Raw genomic sequence first — 24,643 nt, forward strand, 5'->3', positions numbered from 1 at the left:
GTCGAGCTTCCTGAGTGTTGTTGGAGCTGCACTCATCCAGGCAAGTGGAGAGTATTCCATCACACTCCTGACTTGTGCCTTGTAGATGGTGGAAAGACTTTGGGGAGTCAGGAGGTGAGTCACTCGCCGCAGAATACCCAGCCTCTGACCTGCTCTCGTAGCCACAGGATTTATATGGCTGGTCCAGTTAAGTTTCTGATCAATGGTGACCCCCAAGATGTTGATGGTGGGGGATTCGGCGAAGGTAATGCCGTTGAATGTCAAGGGGAGGTGGTTAGACTCTCTCTTGTTGGAGATGGTCATTGCCTGGCACTTGTCTGGCGCGAATGTTACATTCCACTTATCAGCCCAAACCTGGATGTTGTCCAGGTCTTGCTGCGTGCAGGCTCGGACTGCTTCATTATCTGAGGGGTTGCGAATGGAACTGAACACTGTGCAATCATCAACGAACATGCCCATTTCTGACCTTATGATGGAGGGAAGGTCATTGATGAAGCAGCTGAAGATGGTTGGGCCGAGGACACTGCCCTGAGGAACTCCTGCAGCAATGTCCTGGGGCTGAGATGATTGGCCTCCAACAACCACTACCATCATCCTTTGTTCGCCTTCTACCTTCCTGGTAGACACATGATACAATGATATTGTAGTTGATGACTAATGATAGCAATCCATCTCTATCAAATAGTCTACAATAGACCCAGACTCCCTCCCTCCTCAGAACCATTAGAAAAAATGCTTTTCTACCCACAACTTCCATAAGAAACCCCCACCCATAATATATAAAAATACCAGGGGATGACCCTCTGGCCACCTTGTGTCAGCAACATTGTAAACATAGCGGGAAGATTCCTTTTGTTTGCTATTTCTAGTGAAATAGCCTAAATAGTTCTAAATACTGCTAGAAATAGTGATCAGAGGAAATCTTCCTGCCTCGTTTATGACATTACTAACACATGTTGACCAGAGGTAATCTTCTTTCATCTGTTCTTATACCATGAGTGTTAACTATTTGTTGCTCTGTCATTCTGTAAATATCTAGGGTGCAGCTCTTGAGTATTCAGAGGCTCTGACTCCTGTTGGGCAACATATTTTGTTTATACCACATGTCAGTGCAGCAGAGCAGTTTCACTAGCAATGGTTCTGATTTCCTGCTTAACGCTGGTGACCACTCTTACCCGATGTTATTCTTTTATAACCACGTCTAAAATAAAAACAATGAGCAGAAAAGGATTCTGGAAGCCAAGTTGTTCTTGATTCTGGATGTCCCAATAAGAACAATAATATAATCAAGTAACTCCACGATGACATGATGGGCACAGAAATTGTTGATGATGACGGATCCAATGCATTTCCCATAACAAGTGGTGTGAAGCATACTCATTCCAAGCTTTATTTTTTTCCCCAACTATTCTGGATGATGTTTAAATCCCCCTCATGGTCGCATCCTTTCCTATCTCTGTAATATACTCCAGCACTACAACCCCTCCCTGTTCTTCTCACTGTGGTTGTTAATTGTATCTATGTGATTTATATCAATTAGTGTTAATTGCGTTCAGGTGGTAGGTATCAACTGGGGACTCCCTTGTATCCATTTATAGGAGGGAGTTTATCTACGGGGTGCATGATGTATGATTGCAATCTCTATGAATAAAGGCTTGGAAGCAACCGAAGACCAGGTTCTTGTATTCTATCCTTCACGACCCAGCAATCCAGTTTATAACAGTGGTCCCTTATGCATCCCTCCCTCTTTTTGCCCCAGTGTTGGCAACTCTGCCTTCAGCTGCCTGGGTTCCATGCTCTGGAATTCCCTCCCTAACTCCCTCTGCTGCTTCACCTTCCACTCCTCCTTTAAGATCCTCCTTAAAACCCATCTCTTTCACTAAGACTTTGTTCACCTGTCCTAAGTTTTCCTTCTTTGGCTTGGTGTTCATTTTTCCTTACATGATCTGTGAAGTACCTTGGAATGTTAAAGGCACTATATAAATGCAAGTTGTTCTTGATGTGAGTAAAGGTATCTGCATACAATTCCTGTCAGATGGCAGAATTTTCAATCTCAGCAGACCAATAAATATCAAAACTGCCATTTTCTGTTGATTGTGCTGTACTCAGCCATCGTGGGGCCGATCTAAAGCCTGTCATAGATCAGTTTGCTGGGTTCGCCTTGTGTTACTAGTTGACCAAAAATAAGAAAGACCGAAGATTTGTACTAGATTGTAGGGTGAATCCAAGATCATCACAGAGAACACAAAACTAAATGTTCTACATCATTAGACAGTGTACTCAGTCAGATCAAAAAGGCCAGGTAGCATACAGCCATCTGTACTATTGTGCTTGGAACTAACACAGTCTGAACTTAAAACAAAGTTACAGGCAGAGAGTGCAGTTGTGCTCACTTTTATATGCTATGAACCCTGAACTCTTTACCATTGGCATGTGAAACAGCTAGAAAGATTCCACCAAAATATATATGACTTCTCATGAAAACTAAGTGGCAAGACAGGATGACAAGCATTGAAGTGTTGCAGTGCACAAACAAGACTAACACTGAAGTAATGATTGTACAAATGCAGCTCTGGTGGGCTGAAAATGTTGTTATCTGCACATCAGACAAACAACTTCCGAACACTGTATTCCACAGCCAGTTGATAGGAGAAAGGGCTGTGGGGGTTCAGAGGAAATGTTTCAATGATAAGCTGAAGAAGTGAAGATTTAAGGAATGTAACATTCATCCATAAATGTGAGAAACTTTAGCCAAATGTGGAGCTGTCTGGGAATATGCCATGAGGAATGGTACCAGACATTTTGAAGCCAACAGAGTGTTAACAGAACAATCAAGGTATTATCACAGAAAAGTCAGCCAGCAACAGTTGGCAAATGGACAACAACAAGTGTGTAGTACATTTGACTACCAATGTGTTTTGAACAGCAGTCTATGGACCCATTCCCACAAGCACAGTTGACAATGACTCTTTCAAGTGTTTGTGTATCATTATCAATGTCATTTCAAAATGACTTGTATTATATTACTTTCATGGTTTTCATCAATACTTTTACCATCATTTAACTCTCAAACTTTGGTGTCAGTCTGAATTGGCTCAGTGATGGTATTTTTTTTGCCAGACCACAAAAAGCAGTCACAACTGGATCGCCACATAAAAGAAATAAAAATCATAGAATCATAGAAAGGTTACAGCACGGAAGGAGGCCATTTGGCCCATTGAGTCCGTGCCGGGCCAAAATCCTGAGCTTTGAAACCAGCGCCTAATTATTATCATTTTAAATAAATAGTTTCCCAGCAATCGTGAATTGCTTTGATGATTTTTTACATTTAAGATTGCTCAAGACCCCATAGTCAAACAGATTAGTAACTGATTCACGGACTCTTTATTAACAGGTTCCTGACTTCCATCGCAGTCATTCACGAGAGAGCAGAGATGATACAGAACAGTTCCCCCGAAGGAGGGAGGGAAAAGTGGAAGAGCAAGTCCAAATTCTTCCACCTCCAATGAATCAGTTACACAGCAACATGGGTGGGACCCAAGAGATTGTCACTGCCCAGCATTCCGTTTGGAGGTGAATCAAGAATACAGAGAGCCTTACACAAAGAAGGAAACAATTGGAAAATAGTTTTAGTAACTGAAGATTTTTCAAGCTCGTACTCTAACATTTAAATTGATAGTTTTGAATTGCCAGGAATGGTAAAGATTACCTATCTTAATTGATAAAAGTTGTGGCTATGTTCCATTATAATATGATCCCAACCCTTAAACATGCTTAGCTCGACAGAGATTTACAGTCAGCACACCCTTTTATCATATCATCATTTATCAAAGCTGATACTCAAAACTGAAGTGATCAACCCTTACAATTTAATGACTTAAAGATTCACTTGGAGTTCAGAATTAATCTGGTCCCATGAAAAAAGTTGGATCTTTATTGGTGCAACATGCAGATGATGGGAAAACACAATCAGGCATCTGGAAACATGATGATGCATGAGTAGAGAGACATTTATGATCCTATAAGTTCATGCCAACATTTTATTTAAATGGACAGCACCATTTGAATTTTTCCACATTTTTCTATTTTAACCCAAAAAGACCCAATTTGGATCAGTTTAGAGTGATGCAATGTATTTTTGCACTTACCCAAGTGGTTACTTGGACACTTCCATGATTACCAGTGAGTAACAATGAACCTCTAAACACAATGGGGGTAATTTTAACCTAACTCGCCGGGCGGGAAACCCACGGGATCGGGTGGGACGCTGGTTTTACACCCTGCCCGACATTACTCTCCTTTTATTTCAGTGGAGAGTAAAATCAGGCAGGGTGTAAAACCATCGTTCCATCTGATCCCATCAGCGGGAGCTGGAGTTAATCACATAAGGCTCTTGGACAAATGTGCACCTGGAATAAAGACCAATAGGCCGTTTGGATAGAAATAACAGTAACTTTTGGATTGTTCTACTACACGGAAGAAAATGTATAGAAAAGAAAGCTGTTGTTAGAAGTAGCCGTGCCTAAATTAGCAGAGCTGGAGCATGTAATATAGTGAGCCCCTCTTCCCCGCCCCCCCACCACACAACCGACAAACAAAACCCAGTGAAAGCAACAAGATTAAGTAGTTTCTAACCTCTCAGGTGTAATGCGTTGTTTGCTTCCTCAAGAGTAATCGTACAGCACACCGTTGGAATGTTGAATCAGCGCTTCGGATGCTGAGGGTGTCCTATTATACAACCAGCTAAGGTGTCAAGGACTGTGGCAGTCGATACAATTTTGTCCTGCAAAAGAGACATCATTATGCAGGCCCAGATGCAAGGGGACCAGTAAGAGTTAGCGAGAGGAGGCTGAAGAGACTACAGAAGAGGATTGATTGCCAGCTGTGAGTCATTAACCATGATCTCATAGAGGAAACTTCCTAACATGAAAAGTTGCCCATTGCATTAACAGTCCTGTCTATACCTTCCCCATGCTATCCACTAATTTGCCTTCACCTATAGTGCTTTAACATTCCCAATCCAACCACGGTACAACCAGCTTTTTTAATAAACCTACATATGACATGATTCCTTTTGGTAACAATGTGCGACGTGTGTCCTCTTGCACCTAATCTGATGCTACGTACTATCTCAGGGGCAGCAGAACATTAGGTTGCTGGCTGCTGCATCCATAAAACACTGAGTTGACCCTCGACCTCTGGCAGCTTGGTCCTGAGATGAGCCAGCTAGAGGCTCCGTCACTTCTGCAAATTCGTGGGCTGCCTGACCATGTGTGCTTTCTGGTAGATGTATCAGAGGGGGCAAGCATCAGAGGGGGCTGGTGGACAGATGCAGACGTGTTGCCGTCCTGAGACACAGTATCATCTATGTCCATTTCAGGCATGCTTTTGGTGCACCAAGAGAACAATAATAGACAATGGCATACATCATCAGGTTTAGAATTATGATTGAGCAGCACTCCCACAAATGGCCACTGATCAATGTGAAGGCAGACGTGAAGATCAATAAAGCCCCACTACTTAGTTTTCTTTGGGCAGTTCCACAGCCTACCAAAGCTGGAAGAGATGGCCTGTTTCACTCTTGAACCCCGGGCCTATGGCAGCCATCTGAGCATCTGTGGGTGGGTTTCTGGCATTGGACACTCTTCTATAACTGTTACTGTAGTTGCCACGCATTGTGGACTGCAGTGTTGTGAAATCATCATGCAATGCTGTGCACATGTAGCTAGTGGACTCCTCCACACAAGCTATTATCTGTATGGCATTGCTTGGCACAGTTCCCAGTGATTACTCCAACTCCAATGCTCAGAAAACATCATTTAAACACAGGTCTTGTGAGATCTACCTCTATGTTCATCAGCTGTGGCCCTCCAGACAACAGGTTTCTCCTCCTCCTCCTCCTCCTCCTCTGCCACCACTTGTGCTCTGTGTTTCACCCCTCTAACTCACTAGTTAAATACCCTGAGGTGGATGTATCTGAGTTGGTGGTTGTGAAGGATAAAGGGAATGATGGCATGGTGTTAGGAGGTCTGCTTGGCAGGATGTAGAGGGCCCTGGCTCAGTTTCCTGTGGAACAACTAGTGAAACAGAACAAGAACAGAGGTTACAGTGGTGTCCTTACGAGCAGCCTTCGCATAGAGTTTGAAATAGAAGATTGACAAAGCACTTCAGTGTACGTTCTGTCAACAGTGTTTGAATGAGAGAATAGGTCGAGAAGAAAAAGCGGGAGATTACCAAAATGTTTGAGCTGGGGCCAATCCAAATCACCATCTCCAAAAGTTGAAAGGAAGCTCGGGCGGGTGTACGATGGGCAGCAGATTTTTTTTTCATTCGTTCATGGGATGTGGGCGTTGCTGGCAAGGCCAGCATTTATTGCCCTAATTGTCGTTGAGAAGGTGGTGGTGAGCCGCCATCTTTAACTGCTGCAGTCTGTGAGGTGAAGATTCTCCCATAGTGCTGTTAGGTAGGGAGGTCCAGGATTTCACCCAGCAACGATATATTTCCAAGTAGGGATGGTGTGTGACTTGGAGGGGAACGTGCAGGTGGTGTTGTTCCCATGTGCCTGCTGCCCTTGTCTTTCCAGGTGGTCGAGGTCACGGGTTTGGGAGGTGCTGTTGAAGAAGCCTTGGCGAGTTGCTGCAGTGCATCCTGTGGATGGTACAAACTGCAGCCACAGTGCGCCGACGGTGAATGGAGTGAATGTTTAGGGTGGTGGATGGGATGCCAGTCAAGTGGGCTGCTTTGTCCTGGATGGTGTCGAGCTTCTTGAGTGTTGTTGGAGCTGCACTCATCCAGCCAAGTGGAAAGTATTCCATCACACTCCTGACTTGTGCCTTGTAGATGGTGGAAAGGCTTTGGGGAGTCAGGAGGTGAGTCACTCGCCGCAGAATACCCAGCCTCTGACCTGCTCTTGTAGCCACAGTATTTATATGGCTGGTCCAGTTAAGTTTCTGGTCAATGGTGACCCCCCAGGATGTTGATGGTGGGGGATTCGGCGATGGTAATGCCGTTGAATGTCAAGCGGAGGTGGTTATCTCTTGTTGGAGACGGTCATTGCCTGGCACTTGTCTGACGCGAATGTTACTTGCCACTTATCAGCCCAAGCCTGGATGTTGTCCAGGTCTTGCTGCAAGCGGACACAGACTGCTTCATTATCTGAGGGGTTGCGAATGGAACTGAACACTGTGCAATCATCAGCAAACATCCCCATTTCTGACCTTTTGATGGAGGGAAGGTCATTGATGAAGAAGTTGAAGATGGTTGGGCCTAGGACACTGCCCTGTGGAACTCCTGCAGCAACGTCCTGGGGCTGAGATGATTGGCTTCCAACAACCACTACCATCTTCCTTTGTGCTAGGTATGACTCCAGCCACTGGAGAGTTTTCCCCCTGATTCCCATTGACTTCAATTTTACTAGGGCTCCTTGGTGCCACACTCGGTCAAATGCTGCCTTGATGTCAAGTGCAGATACTCTCACCTCACCTCCGGAATTCAGCTCTTTTGTCCATGTTTGGACCAAGGCTGTAATGAGATCTGGAGCTGAGTGGTCCTAGCGGAACCCAAACTGAGCATCGGTGAGCAGGTTATTGGTGAGTAAGTGCCGCTTGATAGCACTGTCGACGACGCCTTCCATCACTTTGCTGATGATTGAGAGTAGACTGATGGGGCGGTAATTGGCCGGATTGGATTTGTCCTGCTTTTTGTGGACAGGACATACCTGGGCAATTTTCCACATTGTCGGGTAGATGCCAGTGTTTTAGCTGTACTGGAACAGTTTGGCTAGAGGCGCGGCTAGTTCTGAAGCACAAGTCTTCAGCACTACAGCCAGGATATTTTCGGGGCCCATAGCCTTTGTTGTATCCAGTGCACTCAGCCATTTCTTGATATCATGTGGAGTGAATCGAATTGGCTGAAGACTGGCTTCTGTGATGGTGGGGATATCGGGAGGTGGCCGAGATGGATCATCTACTTGGCACTTCTGGCTGAAGATGGTTGCAAACGCTTCAGCCTTGTCTTTTGCACTCACATGCTGGACTCTGCCATCATTGAGGATGGGGATGTTTACAGAGCCTCCTCCTCCTAATTGTCCACCACCATTCACGACTGGATGTGGCAGGATTGCAGAGCTTTGATCTGATCCATTGGTTTGTGGAATCGCTTAGCGCTGTCCATAGCATGTTTCTTCCGCTGTTTAGCATGCATGTTGTAGCTTCACCAGGTTGGTACCTCATTTTTAGGTATGCCTGGTGCTGCTCCTGGCATGCTCTTCTACACTCCTCAATGAACCAGGATTGATCCCCTGGTTTGTTGGTAATGGTAGAGTGAGGAATATGCCGGGCCATGAGGTTACAGATTGTGCTGGAATACAAATCTGCTCTTGCTGATGGCCCACAGCGCCTCGCGCATGCCCAGTTTGTGCTGCTGGATCTGTTCTGAATCCATCCCATTTAGCACGGTGATAGTGCCACACAACATGTTGGATGGTGTCCTCAGTGTGAAGACGGGACTTTGTCTCCACAAGGACTGTGTGGTGGTCACTCCTACCAATACTGCATGGACAGATGCACCTGAGACAGGTAGTTTGGTGAGGACAAGTAGCATTTTCCCTCATGTTGGTTCGTTCACCACCTGGCACAGGCTCAATCTCGCTGCTGTATCCTTCAGGACTCAGCCAGCTCAGTCAGTCGTGGTGCTACTGAGCCACTCTTGATGATGGACATTGAAGTCCCCCACCCAGAGTACATTCTGTGCCCTTGCTACCCTCAGTGCTTCCTCCAAGTGGTGTTCAACATGGAGGAGGACTGATTTATCAGCTGAGGGAGGGCGGTAGGTGGTAATCAGCAGGAGGTTTCCTTGCCCATGTTTGACCTGATGCCATGAGATTTCATGGGGTCCGGAGTCAATGTTGAGAACTCCCAGGGCCACTCCCTCCGGACTGTATATCACTGTACTGCCACCTCTGGTCGGTCTGACAGGACATAGCAAGGGATGGTGATGGAAGAGTCTGGGACATTGGCTGAAAGGTATGATTCTGTGAGTATGGCTATGTCGGGCTGTTGCTTGACTAGTCTGTGGGATAGCTCTCCAAATTTTGGCATAAGTCCCCAGATGTTAGTGAGGAGGACTTTGCAGGGTCGACTGGGCTTGGTCGTGTCCGGTGCCTAGTGGTCCGTTCAGTTTTATTCTTATTATGACTTTTTGTACCAACATTGTACAACTGAGTGGCTTGCTAGGCTATTTCAGAGGGCGCTTAAGAATCAACCACATTGCTGCGGGTCTGGAGTCAAATATAGGCCAGAACGGGTAAGGACGGCAGGTTTCCTTTCCTAAAGGACATTAGTGAACCAGATGGGTTTTTATGACAATCCGGTAGTTTTATGGCCACCATTACTGATACTAGTTTTTTATTCCAGATTTTATTTTAATTAATTGAATTTAAATTCCCCAGCTGCCGTGGCAGGATTTGAGCTCATGACTCTGGATTATTCGTCCAGGCCTCTGGATTACTATTCCAGTAACATAACCACTATGCTACCATACCCGGTGATATCATCTGCTTTACGACATTGCCGAAAGTTAAAATTACCACCAGGTTTTGTGAGCAGTATGTGTATGCAGACATTAGAGATTTTAATATGGTATATATTATTGCCATTAAATTATTTTGATTATATAATTAATTATTTGTGAAACACACAACATTGTTTCATTATTATTGGGCAGTGCTGTGTATTTAGATTATTTTGAAACCATTGGGGTGTTCTTCCGAATTTTTTTCTCCCGAGGCAAAGCTTTGTCCACTATGAGAGCGGGGAAATCAATGGGCACTATTTTAATGGACCGGAAATCCTGAGGTCCCCCTAAATTTCTGGGTAAGTGCTTCTGGCGAGTGAAGATTCGTGCTGGGGTAAAAACTCCTAAAATTTGAGTTAGTAAATAGGTTGGATTGCTACTTTCAAATCTAGTTCTTTGTATCACTAACTGCCATTTTGAATGTGAGTTCAGGTTCACTTTTCATTCCTCCACCTCCTTAACAAGATTTGTTTTTTCTTTTTCACTAGTTTCCTCTCACTCGGTTTACGTTGGGAGCAGGACTGCCTGTGATAGTTTTCTTCCACCTTGTTTGCTAGATCATTCACTTCTATTCTATCATTTAAATGAACAAGAGGAAAATATACCCTTAACATCTTTCAAAACCTTTTAATTTCTACTATTGATGGGAAAATTCGAGTTTTCACAGTGGGAAATTTACAGTGCAAGTAATTCCTTTACTGCCTGTTTCCTGGTTAAAATTGCGAACCTGTACCTGTAACATCAGTGGACTGGACTAGGGATGATCAGTGTGGTGAGTTTTCTCCACTGATTGCTCCCTCGTGAACTGCTATCTGTTGTGATGGAGTTACGTTGATACCAAGTACATTAATAAACATCATCAAAATCATTCTGTGTTACTGCAGCATGCCACACTATCCTTCCTTTGCTCTGTGATCCTGTGGCCTTTGATACAGTTGCTTATTCCATCCCCTTCCACTCCTTCCCTTCTTTCCTTCAATTCTGTGGCATGGTTCTCTCATGGTTTTGTTTCTACCTATTCCAACACAGTCAGTTCATTTTCCCCAATAGTTTCTGCTCCCATGCTCACACAATAATATCTGGTGTGCTTCTAGGCTCTCTCCTCGATTCCCTCCTGTTCTGTTCTATATGCTGTCCCTAGCTGGCAGGATCCACAAACATAGGGTCAGCATCCACATGATGAGACCCAGCTCCACCTCTCTACCTCTGCACTTCATTCCTCGACTGTTGCTTTGCTGTTTTACTACCTGTCAGACATCAAGTCCTGAATGAACCAAAACTTTGTTCAGCTCAAAGTCGGCAATACTGAAGCAATTCTGATGAGCTCCGTGCAGAATGTCATGCCTCAGGTGTTGATTTCATCTCACTCCTTGGCTGTTCACTCAGATTGAACCTGCGGGTCCACCATCTCAGTGTCCTGCTCATTCTGAATTGAGCTTCAAATCCCATATCTGGTCCATCCCCAAGACTGCCTACCTCCACCACCAGAACATCACTCTCCTACGCCCCTACACATCACACTTAGCTTCACCAAAACTCTCCATTCTCAGCTTCCTTGCCTCAAGCTCGACTTCTTCAACACTCTTTTTGCCAGCCTCCACAGCTCTGCCCTACACAAGCTCCAACTCGTCCACAAACCTGCAGCCGATATCGTGTCCCACATTAAGTTCTGCACATACATCAATCCATCCGTCCCCCAAATCCTCATCTTCAAGTCCACCATGACCCTACTCCACCCTATCTCTGCAATATATTTCAGGACCATGTCTCAGCAGCATCCTCCACTCTGCCAACTCTGGTCTAAACCCCCCTGCCACCCCAATCCCACTCCAATATTGATGGATGAGCCTTCAGCTGCTGAACTCTGCAATTCCTTTCTCAAACTGCTTTGACTCAATATCGACCCTCAAAATGATCCTCAAAATTTACCTCTTTAACAATCCTTTTGGCCATCTCCATTCACTCCTCTTTTGCATCATGCTTGGGTGTCCAACATTCCCTCTGTAAATTGGCTTGGCACATTTTATTACAAAGAAGATGCTATATAAATGTGTGTTGTTGTTTTCATCACAACAACAACTACAACTTGCATTTATATAGCACCTAGTAAAACATCCCAAGGCACTTCACAGGAGCGATTTTCAAACAAAATCTGACACCGAGCCACATCAGAAGATATTAGGACAGGTGACCAAATGTTTGGTCAAAGAGGTAGGTTTTAAGGAGCGTCTTAAAAGAGGAGAGAGAAGTAGAGAGGTGGAGAGGTTTAGAGAGGGAATTCCAGAGATTAGGGCCTAGGCAGCTGAAGGCACTGCCACCAATGGTGGAGCAATTAAAATCAAGGATGCACAAGAGGCAAGAATTGGAGGAACGCAGAGATCTTGGAGGGTTGTAGGTCTGGAGGAGGTTACTGAGATAGAGAGGGGCGAGGCCACGGAGGGATATGAAAACAAGGGTGAGAGTTTTAAAATCGAGGCGTTGCCGGACCGGGAGCCAATGTAGGTCAGTAAGCACAGGGGTGATGGGTGAACTGGACTTGGTGTGAGTTAGAAAACAGGCAGCAGAGTTTTGGATGAGCTCAAGTTCATGAGGATGGAAGGTGGGAGGCCAGCCAGGAAAGCATTGGAATGGTTAAGTCTAGAGGTAACAAAGGCATGAACGAGGGTTTCAGCAGCAAAAGAGCTGAGGCAGGGGCGGAGACGGGCGACGTTAAGGAGGTGGAAGGCGGCGGTCTTGGTGTTGGAGCAGTTATGTAGTCGGAGCAGTTATGTAGTCGGAAGTTCATCTCAGGGTCAAGTAGGATGCTAAGGTTGCAAAAGGTCTGGATCAACCTCAGACAGTGACCAGAGAGAGAAATGGAGTTGATGGCTAGGGAACGGAGTATGTGGCATAGACCGAAGACAATGGCTTTGGTAGTCCCAATATTTAGTTGGAGGAAATTTTTGCCCATCCAGTACTGGATGTCGGACTAGCAGTGTGACAAATGAGAGACAGTGGAGGGATCGAGGGAGGTGGTGGTGAGGTAGAGCTGGGTGTCGTCAGCGTACATGTGGAACCTGACGTCGTGTTTTCGGATGATGTCGTTGAGGGGCAGCATGTAGATGAGAATTAGGAAGGGGTCAAGGATAGATCCTTGGGGGACTCCAGAGGTAACAGTGCGGGAGTGGGAAAAGAAGCCATTGCAGGTGATTCTCTAGCCAAGACTGGATAGATAAGAATAGAACCAGGTAAGTACAGTCCCACCCAGCTGGACAACGGAGGAAAGGCATTGGAGGAGGATGGCGTGGTCAACTGTGCCAAAGACTGCAGACAGGTCGAGAAGAATGAGGAGGGATAGTTTACTATGGTCACAGTTGCATAGGATGTCATTTAAGACTTTGATAAGGGCCATGTCAGTACTGTGGCAGGGGCGGAAACCTGATTGGAGGGATTCAAACATGGAGTTGCAGGAAAGATGGGCACGGATTTGGGAGGTGACAACACATACAAGGACTTTGGAGAGGAAAGGGAGGTTGGAGATGGGGCGGTAGTTTGCAAGGGCAGAGGGGTCAAGGGTGGGTTTTTTGAGAAGGGGGGTGATGATGGCAAATTTGAAGGGGAGAGGGAGTCGTTAACAATATCATCTAACGTGGGGGCCAGGAAGGGAAGTTGCGTAGTCATCAGTTTGGTGGGAATATGGTCAAGGGAGCAGGGGGTGGGTCTCGTAGTCAAGATGAGCTCGGAGAGGGCATGAGGTGAGATAGGAGAGAAACTAGAGAAAGATGCAAATGAATATTATAAAAGCGAAGATTGAAAAATAACTTGATTACCATCCCATCAGGTTTATCAAGATCTGTTTATTGCTAATGAGTTCAACGATTGCTAAATTTTATTGTGTATCAGAGGCAACATGATGATTAATGGAAGATAAATACCGTGCCCTTTTAAACTTTTCCCCATAATCTCTTTCCTTGTTTTCAGGTCATGTTCCAGATAAGGCTTTCAGTTACTTGCTATCATTATGTGTTTCTGCGTGTTTTGTACAACTGTGTCACAATCCAATCCATGCCAGGCAGAAATATTAAATCCAGTGCAGTGTCGACCCTATTTTTACCCTTTGGGTGACAGCCCCCCACCCAAAACTTTCTTGGATATACATCGATCATGTAGATATAAACAGGCAATTTAACTTATACTATGATCGCAAAGCTTGAAAACACCTGCACAAAACTGGCAAGCCTCAAACAAGATTAGAAGTATTTTTGCCTGTTGAGTAATAGATATGTGTCATGGACTCCAATCAAAAGCATTTAAGGCTGTGTTGATTAACATTTGAAAATGAGCTGGATGAACATCATTTAAGAATGGGATTAAAAGTTAGAAACGTAGGTTTAGACGTAGAGAATCAAATATCCTCTGGAACATTTGTTCCAATCCTATTGGGACCATGGAAATATTATCCATCAATCCAACTAGTCAGGGTTGAACAATGTAGATTGGAAGCAAAGGAGGAGCGCAAAGGTATGGTGTACAAGTTTAAAAGTGAAGAGTGCAAAGGTGGTGGTATCTGGATTGCTTCCAGTGCTATCTGAGACAATGGAGAGAGTAAGCAGTATAATTGACTTCAGTGGTTATTGGAGGGAATCGACTTTGTATACAAGCGGGGAGCTCTCTCCGGTAGAAAGAAGGCTGGTCTGCCCATTGCAAATTGGAAGCTAAACATAATCACCTGGCATCTTCACAATGGCTCTCCTGATCTACTGCTGAAACTTCAGTGCAGCCCCCAGAGAAGCAGCGTAAAGGGCTCGCACTGTTTCCCCAGGGTTTCTGCCAATCTTCTGATGAAATTATGATGGGAGATCAAGAGAACCCTGTGGAAATTCTTCCCCAATAACAGTAATTAGGATTCATCTAACCTAGATCTGGAGAGAGATGGGCAAATACTTTGGTGAGCATTGATGAGCAGATCGGAAGAGATAGTATCCTAGATTTCACAACAGGGCACGATCCCTGCCAGAAGTGGGGCAGGGTGAGAATGGCCCTCGCCAGGCACCACGAGTGCTGACCTCATCATTATTTCCAGGGTCATGTCCATTTGAATAATTAGGGCGAGCTCCTGGCAAATGCCTCGGATTGGGACTTTGCCCGTTGGGGGAGGGCGGGAAATAGCATGGTGCTGCATGGTTTAAAGGCCTGGCGTCATCAGCATAGTTTTGACTGCAAGAAACTCACTTATTATTGTTCAAATGTCAGAAAGGTTTGCTGGAGGGCATGGAGACCCCAGATTGACAGGTTAGAATGTCGAAGTGCTGCTCCAGATGGTTAGGCAGAGGAGGTATGTCCTCCTTGGTATGGACAGGTGGAGAGCTACAAGGAGAACTGCTCAGGTCCAGTGGAAGGAAGTTGCTGGAGAACTGTACTAAACATGTCTGTCCTTACAATGACCTTCCCCTCACACTGTGTTAAAATCCTCGAATTGCTTACCATCATTCATCTTAGGTTCTACATATGATGGAGAAAGATGGAAAAGTTTGAGTTCTTGTTTTTGGTGTAAAGAGAAAATTAACAGTTTGCAGTATAAATGGAATTGCGATATTGCTCAGACTGTTGCCATAGAGGGCTGGCGAGCCAAATTGGAGAGGGTAATCTGTACCAGCTTTGACAGGCTTGGTCAGTGATTGTAGACAATCGTAAGGGCGGGGCTTTACTGATCTTATTGGTCCCATTAGGTACGCTTCCCTGGAGATCACTGGCCATACTGAGCCAGTGCCCAGTACTACTGTCATGGCAGGAAAGTGCTCAGATAGTGCTGTCTCTCAGGATAGTAGTATGCATGCCCCCATCCCCCGACCCCATAGGCCCCTTCTGATGCCTGCACGTGGCAGAAAGGAAGAAGCGCTAAGATACTCAAGCAGCAGCATGAGGTTCAGCCTGCATCTCAGGACTTAGCTGCCATCAGACAAGGGCCCTCTCAGTCCTGAGGATCATATTGACACACAGCAGCCATCCACCTCATGCACTCCTGTCATTCAGGTAGCACTTACGAGAAACACTAGATTAGGTTTCAGAGTGCACACTTTACACGCTGGCACCAAGGGGAAGAACATTGGCAGAAGCACTAGGCAGGCTCACACACAGTATGGGCCCCAATAAAATGATCAAGGCACTAAGTTGTGGGTGCAGACTTTGTTTGTAAAAAGATGTGGAATTAGGTAGCATGAGCGGGAGCTTAGTGGGTTGTTGAATACAGCGAAGCAGCTGCAGATTAGCGAAGAGCAGAGCGATGTCCTGATCAACCTTTTGTCAGCCTAGATTATGTGCTTAAGTCCTGGAGTGGGGTTTGAAACCTGTAACCTTCTGAATCAGAGGTAAGAATCAAGTTGAGTCAAACTTCGAACAACTAACATATTTATTATTGGTAATTGCTGAAGTTACAATAAAACACAGAAATCAGATGAACCATGTTAAGTAAGGGATTAAATACCCATTACAGCGACACAAGAAAAAAGCCCGCTACCACCTTCTCAAGGGCAATTAGGGATTGGCAATAAATGCCAGCCTCGCCAGCGATGCCCACATCCCAAGAATGAAAAAATAAAAATAAACCTGTTCCTGAAGTCTTCAGAAGGACTTTTGCAAATAACATAGAAATCCCATTCCCCTTGCGGTCTTGGATTGACTGGAACTTTTACAGTGTTGTACTTAAAGTAAGCTCTTGTGTCATGGAATTTCTTTTCTGAAGTGGTCTCAGGCTTTAGAAGGAATTACTGATCTGAAGCAAAAGTTCAGGTCTAATAAACTTTAACATTTCCTTTCAAGTCAACATTCATAGCCAAACTTAACAAAGTTGCATTTTAAAGATATAATGGACAATGGCAAACATATTGGCAAATTAAAAACGCTGCTAGATTGTTTCATACATAAAAACCAGAAAGAAATCACACCTTATTACAGAAATCCCAAACACCATGAACACAGCTATAATCAAGCCATTCACCATTCAATTAAATGACCCAAAACGTCAAAATGAATTGATCATATTCCATATTTTTACTTTCACTAACCCTCTGTGTCTTGGTCTTTATGGCCACTAATGCAGAATGTCACATTCATCAGAATAGGTCAAGTACCTCATTAACTCATTGTGGCAGTAAATCTTAATTTAATCCGTTTGGCTGTTTTAACTTACCGACGACAGTAAAATCAGATAGCTGTCAGAATAAGCAATAATTGCAGCTGGACAATAAGTGGATGCCACATAATTGTCCAAAAGAAAGAAAAAAAGTAAGAAAAACTTGCATTTATATAGCGCCTTTCACGACCTCAGGACATCCGAAGACACTTTACAGCAAATGAAGTACTTTTGAAGTGTAGTCACTGTCATAATGTAGGAAACGCAGCAGCCAATTTATGCACGGTAAGGTCCCACAAACAGCAATGAGATAATGGCCAGATAAACTGTTCTTTTAATGAAGTTGATTGAGGGATAAATATTGGTCAGGACACCGAGGAGAACTCTCCTGCTGTTCTTCGAAATACTCCAATGTATCCCAATGCCCCCTAAGTATCTAAAGCATACCTGTATCAAATGGGATACATCCTAGAATCCTCCATGAGATGAGAGAGGAAATAGGGAAGGGGTCTGGTTAATATTTTAGGAGCTCCATAAATACCAGAGTTTTACTTGGGTTTAAAAGCAGTAACAGGTTATTTTAATCTTGTTTAGTTTTTGGGTACGATCACACTTGGAGCACTGTGTTCAAATTTGGCCACCCTACAAAAGGACATTGATGCAGTGGAGGAGGTTCAGAGAAGGGAGACAAGGATGGTGCCAGGACTTAAAACTCTTACGTCGGAAGGAAGACTTGTGGAATTGAATTTGTTTCCGTTAGAGAAAAGAAGATTAAGGCAGCACTTGATCCCAGTCTTTAAAATGAAGGAAGGAATGGATAATGGCGATACGTGCAGTTAGTTAACCTGTGATCACAGTAGTACAACTTTAAAAAGCCTTAAGCAAAGCTAGAAATTAGATTTGATATCTTCCCACAGAGAATAGATGTGAACTAGACTTCCATCAAAAGCAGTTAATGCTATCTTGATTAATTTCCCTAAAAAAAAACTTGCTGGATCAGTATCTAAGAACCAGGTTGAAGGTTATGAGGGTGACACAGATATTCAAATACTCTCTGGAACACAATAGCTTCTGTGCTGCTAGGACCAAGAAAGTGTCACCTGTGGAATGCGATTGGCAAGGGTTGAATAATGCCGATTGTAATTTTAGCCTAATATCTTAGAGTTTTGCTATGTTACCTTAGGGTGTCAGGGATAACTTTCACGGAGCTTTATCTTGGAAATTTTACCTGTTGTTATTCACCTCCCTCAGGAGATTCAATAAACAAGGTAGAGTCCACAACAGACCAATTGTACATGGTCTTTGGAAGGAATTGGCTCAACGATCCAGCTGGCCTTATCTCATTCCATATTTTCTTATACTCACATCTGAAGCCGGTTGAACAGCAAAACATTGGCTCAGTTGAGCAATTGTGTCTGAGCTTTCTTCAGTTGTTTAATCCCACCTGTCCCCTTTCTCCCCAATATTCCAATAATATTTTAGAATTTCGTCATGCTTTCAAAAAAAATGCCCACCCTCCCTTTTTATTTGTGTTCCGATGCTGAACTAGTTTCACACAGCTGCTGTTATCACGATTGTTGATCTATTTTGAAAACAAATTCAATCTAAAGCAACTCATTCTTTGTTCAGCAGGTTGCTTTGTTCCTATGCTCAAAACTAAAAGGAGGGTCTCAAGCTGAGCTATTCTTAGATGATAAGCGGATGGTTGCACCCTCCTGATCCAATATGATTTCACACAACAGACTGTTAAAATTAAACAATGACGTAAAAAGAAATGTTCTTGGTACGTGTTAGTCGGCACTTTCACTTCACAATCAGGTGGTCACAGATTCAAGATCCAGAAATCTCAGCCTCAGCTGTTCAACGAGACCAAAGAAGCATGTATAATGTACAGAGGCACAACATCATAAATTATACCATTAACCTTCCATCTCTACTCCCCCCACACTAAATCCCCAGATCAGATTGACGCATTCTTGCTGTACTTGACTGCTAGGCACAAGACCCAGATTCCACCTGTAATGGGAGAAATTAGACCATCTGGTGCTTTCTTCTTTACCCTCCAATATTTCTCCTTACTCTTTTTCTCCTGATTTGCGATGGGATACCACTCCACAGACACTGACTGTACCTTGCTGTGATGTTTTTCTTTATGCACGAGAATCTGTAGGCTATTTGATCCTGGGAATATGTCATAGACGAGCTAGGTCCCATCCTTCATCAGCATCCCCTTCCAAAAGGGATCATTGGCTAGCAATCAGGATTGCGAACCTTAGCCAATTTTTTTCCCTTTCCTTCTAGCAGCCTTCCACCAACTGAGTGATACCAGCTAAATCAGCACAGAGCAGGGATCAAATCTAAAGATCTTGAGAAGAGATTGGGTCGACTCAGCCTGCATTCACTCGAGTTTAGAAGAATGAGAGGGGATCTCATTGAAACATATAAAATTCTGACAGGGCTAGACAGACTGGATGCTGGGATGATGTTTCCCCTGGCTGGGGGATTCAGAACGAGGGGTCACAGCCTCAGGATACGGGGTAGGACATTTAGGACTGAGATAAGGAGAAATTTCTTCACTCAGAGGGTGATGAGCCTGCGGAATTCTCTAACACAGAAGGCTGTGGAGGCCAAGTCACTGAATATATTTAAGAAAGAGATAGATAGATTTCTAGACACAAAAGGCATCAAGGGGAGAGTGGGAATATGGTATTGAGATAGAGGATCAGCCATGATCATATTGAATGGTGGAGCAGGCTCGAAGGGCCAAATGGCCTACTCCTGCTCCTATTTTCTATGTTTCTATGTAAACCCAGTCTCCCTGGTCAGTGCCATACCACATAGTACATTTACCAACTGAGCCATTAGAGAAACTACCAACAGCTTCTTTCATATTTTAATTTTTGCCGCAATGGCTACAGCCAATGATAGTAGAAACTTATTTGCTCCCTTCTCTCTGCACCAGCAGGAAAACTTAAGCCAGACTATGCAAAAGTGGAGTACATGTCTACAGCAGAGTATTTTCTCTCCACGTATCGGCTGCCAGCATGTTTTTACTTTAAAACGAACAGCCCGATCTGATCCCAAAGTATCTGAATGTGGCAACATTCTGATAATGTTAAATGAATCAGAACTGGCCCAGTCCAGTCACTTCAGGTTCAGAATTTGATTTAATATTTATCCCAAATACTGATATTAGCAGATTCATGTGCATATAAATTGCTATCGAGTCTCAGTTTTGCTCTTTACAAAGTTGGTGATGATATTATCAATTCAGTCATATATGCAAGTTAGGTTATGTACAATGTTTAGTCCCTCCATTTCTATTGTTTATAACTGGATGTCATAATGAATAAATTGTGACAGATCTCTTCAGTTCTTATGGGAGTCAACAAAAAAGCTCATGATGGTGGAATGGGATTTAATACTGAACTTCCGCCCCAGTGATTGCCCAATGACTGGGAGTCCAGTGCTCCAATACTGGTGCTATAAGGCTATAATATTACCATTTTTTTTTGAGATTCAGACATGTGGTTAGAATGTCACAAGGAGTAGTTGAGGTGAATAGCATAGATGCATTTAATGGGAAGTTAGATAAGCATATGAGGGAGAAAAGGAATAGAAAGTTAAGCTGATAGGGTTAGATGAAGAGGGATGGGAGGAGGCTTATATGGAGCATAAACACCGGCATAAACCTGTTGGACCGAATGGCCTGTTTCTGTGCCATACATTCTATGTAATATGTAATTCTATGCAATTCATGTAAATAGAGATAAACATGTTGACAGAAATGGACATTCCACTACTCACCCTTTAACCAATGTTCCTTGATCACAGAGACAGTCATTGAGAAGCTCACATCATATGACTTTTCCACCACCCTAAAGGTTAAAGGAGGTTATGTGAAATTGTTGGATGATACAGGGGAAAATGTGCCATATTGGATGGAAAGGACAATTAAAAAACCAAATGTTCAACAAATCAATTACTTTTGTTAAGCTTTTAACAAGAACCTAGTTAGAAGTTGAAAGAAAACTTTTTGCACAGCAAATTTTCTTCCTTTTTTTTAAATGGGGCCTGAAAGGACTCACCAATAAGATGCTTCCTTTATCTCTCCACATTCGGGGAAAGAAGCACATCATAGATAGAGCTGATTAATGTAGTGAGGTGTGAACAGAATGAAAACAGTACTTCCAAAACGGGAATTTAGCAAGAGTGGGAATTAAGAGCAGAAAGGAAAAGAGGAGCAGAGAAATTTAAATAGTTGGAGAATAGAAACTTAGAACTAAATTATACCTGAACTAATATTTATAGTAAGAATGGCAGCATAGGAACCTGAGGTGGAGTTTGGCAATCTGATACATTAGGGAGGGACAGAGAGATTGTAGTACAGACCCCTAATTGGGAGGGAAAGGGAAGAGAAAATGTGTGTATAGATCAGGGAGATGAGCAGGAATAACAATTGGAGAGTTTAATTAGCCACTCATTGATTGGGACAACGATGGAGTAAACAGAAAAAAGGCAATAGGAGTCGTAAAATGTGTGCAGGACTCCTTCATCAAGCAATACGTTTGTATGGCTGCAAGGGGAGGAAGTTCATTTGATCTAGTTATGTATAATGAAATAAATCAAGTAGACGGGTTAAATGTGGATGAACACCTTGGGAGTACTGACCATAATATGATAACATTTAAGGTCCAAATAGAACAGGAAAAAGTTGGTACAAAAACAAGGGCAACACATTGGAATAGGGAAGATTTTAGAAAGATAAGGAGCTGAGGTAAGGTGAAAAGAGAATTTGGCACATAGGACTGTAGATCAATAACGGGATTAAAAAGATGCAGAATAAATATATGCCATCAAAAAAGGAGCGCACTTCCAGTGTGAGGATGCTGTGGATAAATAAAAAGGTTAGAAACAAACTTAAATTGGAATATGGGGCCTATGTATGATAAAAATAATACAAGAAATTATGGAAAGAGGGTTAAGAAAGGGAGAAGGAAAGGGAGGAGGGAGTTTGAGGAGAGAAACTCAAAAAATATTAAAAAGAATAGTAAAGTATTCTACAAATATATCAGGAAGAGGAGAATTGTTAAATGCGAGGTGGGAGCCCTGAGTGAAGAGGATAGTGAGATAGTAGAAGATAAATGGAAATTATGAGGGATACTTAACGAGTACTTCGCATCAGTGTTTACAACAGAGATGTATATTGAGGAGATAAATCCTGATTTGATTAAAAATGAGATAAGAGATACTATAATAAATAAAATGAAAGTATTAGAGAAGAGATAATAGAGACTCTGATAATTATACTTCCAGGTTCTATTAAGACTAGGTGTGTGCCAGAGGACTGGAGAGTAACCAATGTAATACCCATTTTCAAAATGGGAGACAGAGCTAATCTAGGTAATTACAAGCCAGTAAGTTTAATATCTGTGGGAGGGGACATTTTAGAACCTTTAATTAAAGATGAAATTACTAAATATCTAGAGGAAGAGAAAATAATTAGAAGCAGCCAATATAGTTTTCTGAAAGGAAGATTGTGCTTGATAAACCAGGTAGAGTTCTTTGAGAAGGTTTCAGATATGGTAGGTGGGGGAAATACAGTGGAAGTGATGTACGTGGACTTGCAGTAAGCCAGAGACATGTTGGCAGAAGCAGACTACTGGAGAAGGATTAAGGAGTATGGGATTTGGGGGGAAGATAGCAAATTGGACTAGAAACTGTTAGAAAGGAGGAAACAGAAAGTAAGAGTAAAGAATAGTTGGAAGTGTATGGCGAAGCCCCATGGGGTTCTATTCTGGGAAGAGCAACTTCTTGTTTTAAGTCGCAGAATGGTTCGAAACAATTAACTTAATTCTGAATCACAGCTTGAATACAAAGAAATGTTATTACTACAAATATAATAAAATCTGCATGTGATGTGTGACAAAGCCAAAAGAAAGTATACTGAAAAATATTGACATATTTACCTTAATATACAACAACAGTAGAATGTTTTAATACAGTTTATGTAATAATAAATACAGCTGTAGTAAAGGGCACGATGAACAAAACAGATGGAGAAGGTTAACTACTCCCATTGAGAAAGGGCAGAACCAAATATTCACAGTCGTGATTTTCTCACAATTAACACTTTATTAAAATATTAATTTCTTTATCCCCAACCCTTCCATAATATTTTGAGGGTCAACAGATACATATGTCAATGAATCCAAATATAATTTAGGAAACAATATAACAATAACAAAGTCAACTTACCTCTATATTGTCTATTGGATTCTGTAGCATATAGCTGGTCTTGACAATTGCCTATTTGTTCTGTCCAAGAGAATTAAGTCAAGTTAGCATAAGAAAATGGCTCTGTGTCTACAGCATCTCAAGTAGCCCAATCCAACAGGCAATGGAAATAAAATAACAAAAATTAATTATTAGTCAAATAAGAGCATGAAGTGATATTTATAGGTGCTCACACCCCCAACAATTTACAGCATAGTGCCAAAGGTTTTGATATAAATGCAATCAATCAATTAAAAGGGGTTTAAGATGTGGCACTCTTCCACATTGCATGAACCTACATTTGAGGTGGAGCAGCATCATAAACATAATGTACCTTGCTGAGTAGAGCTGGCAACTCTGTTCAAATTTACTTTAGTTTACAAGAATATTTCCTGACACTCCTAGACTCAGAATTTAACCTTCACTGCCAACTTATTTGTTGTGGAATCTGCCACGTCTTTGTATTTCAATGGATCCAATCACCTTAATCTGCCTGAACTAGCACTAAAATGGGGTATTTCATTTGAAAGAGCTACTTAGCTTGTGACTCAGCCAGATTCTACCTGTGGCAAATGTTTTAAGTCTTTTAAGTACTGACTGCATTTGCCAGTTTTCATAATATCTATGTTTTAGTCATGTAAAGCCTGCAGCCACGAATTCCATAAATTTCTCTCGATGAATATTGCAAAGGTAAAATTGGAGAAAAGTACAAAATTATAACTGATCTTTCCTTCAATGTCTTCTCTCTATAAACAGAAAACCTTATTTATTCTGAAGCCTGCAAAAGTACTTTTCCACTACCCTGTGTATGGAAACTTTTCAAATATCTTTTCTTCTTTTAAATTCATTAGGATATAAATTTGTCTCGGGCAGTAGTGTAATACAGGCGATAACGAATCAGCAGCCCATTTTGCACTTTGCTGAATTTTCTTTTCCATTGAAGTTTTGCACGAACAACCCAGGACAAATTTATACCCCATTGTATTTTTACATCTTTCTTTAGGCATCCCTAAGCCATTCGCCACTTACGTCTTTCAGATGAGACGTTAAACCAAGGCCCCGTCTGCCCTCTCAGGCGGATGTAAAAGATCCCATAGCACTATTTTGAAGAAGAGCAGGGGATTCTCCCTAGTGTCCTGGCCAAAATCTATCCCTCGACCAATATCATTAAAACAAGATTATCTGGTCATTATCACATTACTGTTTGTGGGTCCTTGCTGTGCACAAATTGGCTGCCACGTTTCCTACATTACAACAATGACCATACTTCAAAAGTACTTAATTGGCTGTAAAGCACTTTTGGAAGTCCTGAGGTCATGAAAGGCACTATATAAATGCAAGTTTTTCTTTCTTTACCAACTAAGAATGTCAGTACGCAGGCTGCTCCCTAACCTCTGTCAATGACACTGGAGCTGAAAGCATACAAGAGAATTGCCATCTGAATCTCCACCCCAGCCCCCTAAGTAAGGAAGCACTTGGAGGTTGATTTTAGGGTGGCCAAGCGAGTGCGTTGGTGGTGGGGGGGCTCTGAAAATTCAGGATTCCCGGGGCAGGTCCGGAGCCCGGCTCCAACCCGCCCACTTTCGTATTCCCCAATGACGCGCTTAGATGCGCGCGCAGCCCCCGCATGAGGGACTCCCATTGGCAATCAAAGCCGGCGGGATCCCACTTAAACCAATTAAT

General features: G+C 43.0%; 1 long non-coding RNA gene across 2 annotated transcripts in view; it reads right to left on the minus strand.

Moving 5' to 3' along the window:
• The window catches only part of LOC137344544 (uncharacterized), a 29,210-nt gene extending 5,788 nt beyond the window's left edge, over positions 1 to 23,422 (minus strand). Inside the window, exons 1-4 of one of the 2 annotated variants that reach the window (XR_010968379.1) lie at positions 23,295 to 23,422; positions 22,943 to 23,002; positions 20,492 to 20,562; positions 4,636 to 4,783 (exon numbers count right to left, since the gene is read on the minus strand). This is a non-coding gene — a long non-coding RNA (uncharacterized lncRNA). Of the gene's footprint in view, positions 1 to 4,635; positions 4,784 to 20,491; positions 20,563 to 22,942; positions 23,123 to 23,294 lie in introns of those variants that run through there. The other variant, XR_010968378.1, reaches the window with a different exon arrangement.
• Between the last annotated feature and the right edge of the window lie 1,221 nt (positions 23,423 to 24,643).

The sequence above is a fragment of the Heptranchias perlo genome, chromosome 27 (genome assembly GCF_035084215.1).
Source record: "Heptranchias perlo isolate sHepPer1 chromosome 27, sHepPer1.hap1, whole genome shotgun sequence".
NCBI classification, from domain to species: Eukaryota; Metazoa; Chordata; class Chondrichthyes; order Hexanchiformes; family Hexanchidae; genus Heptranchias; species Heptranchias perlo.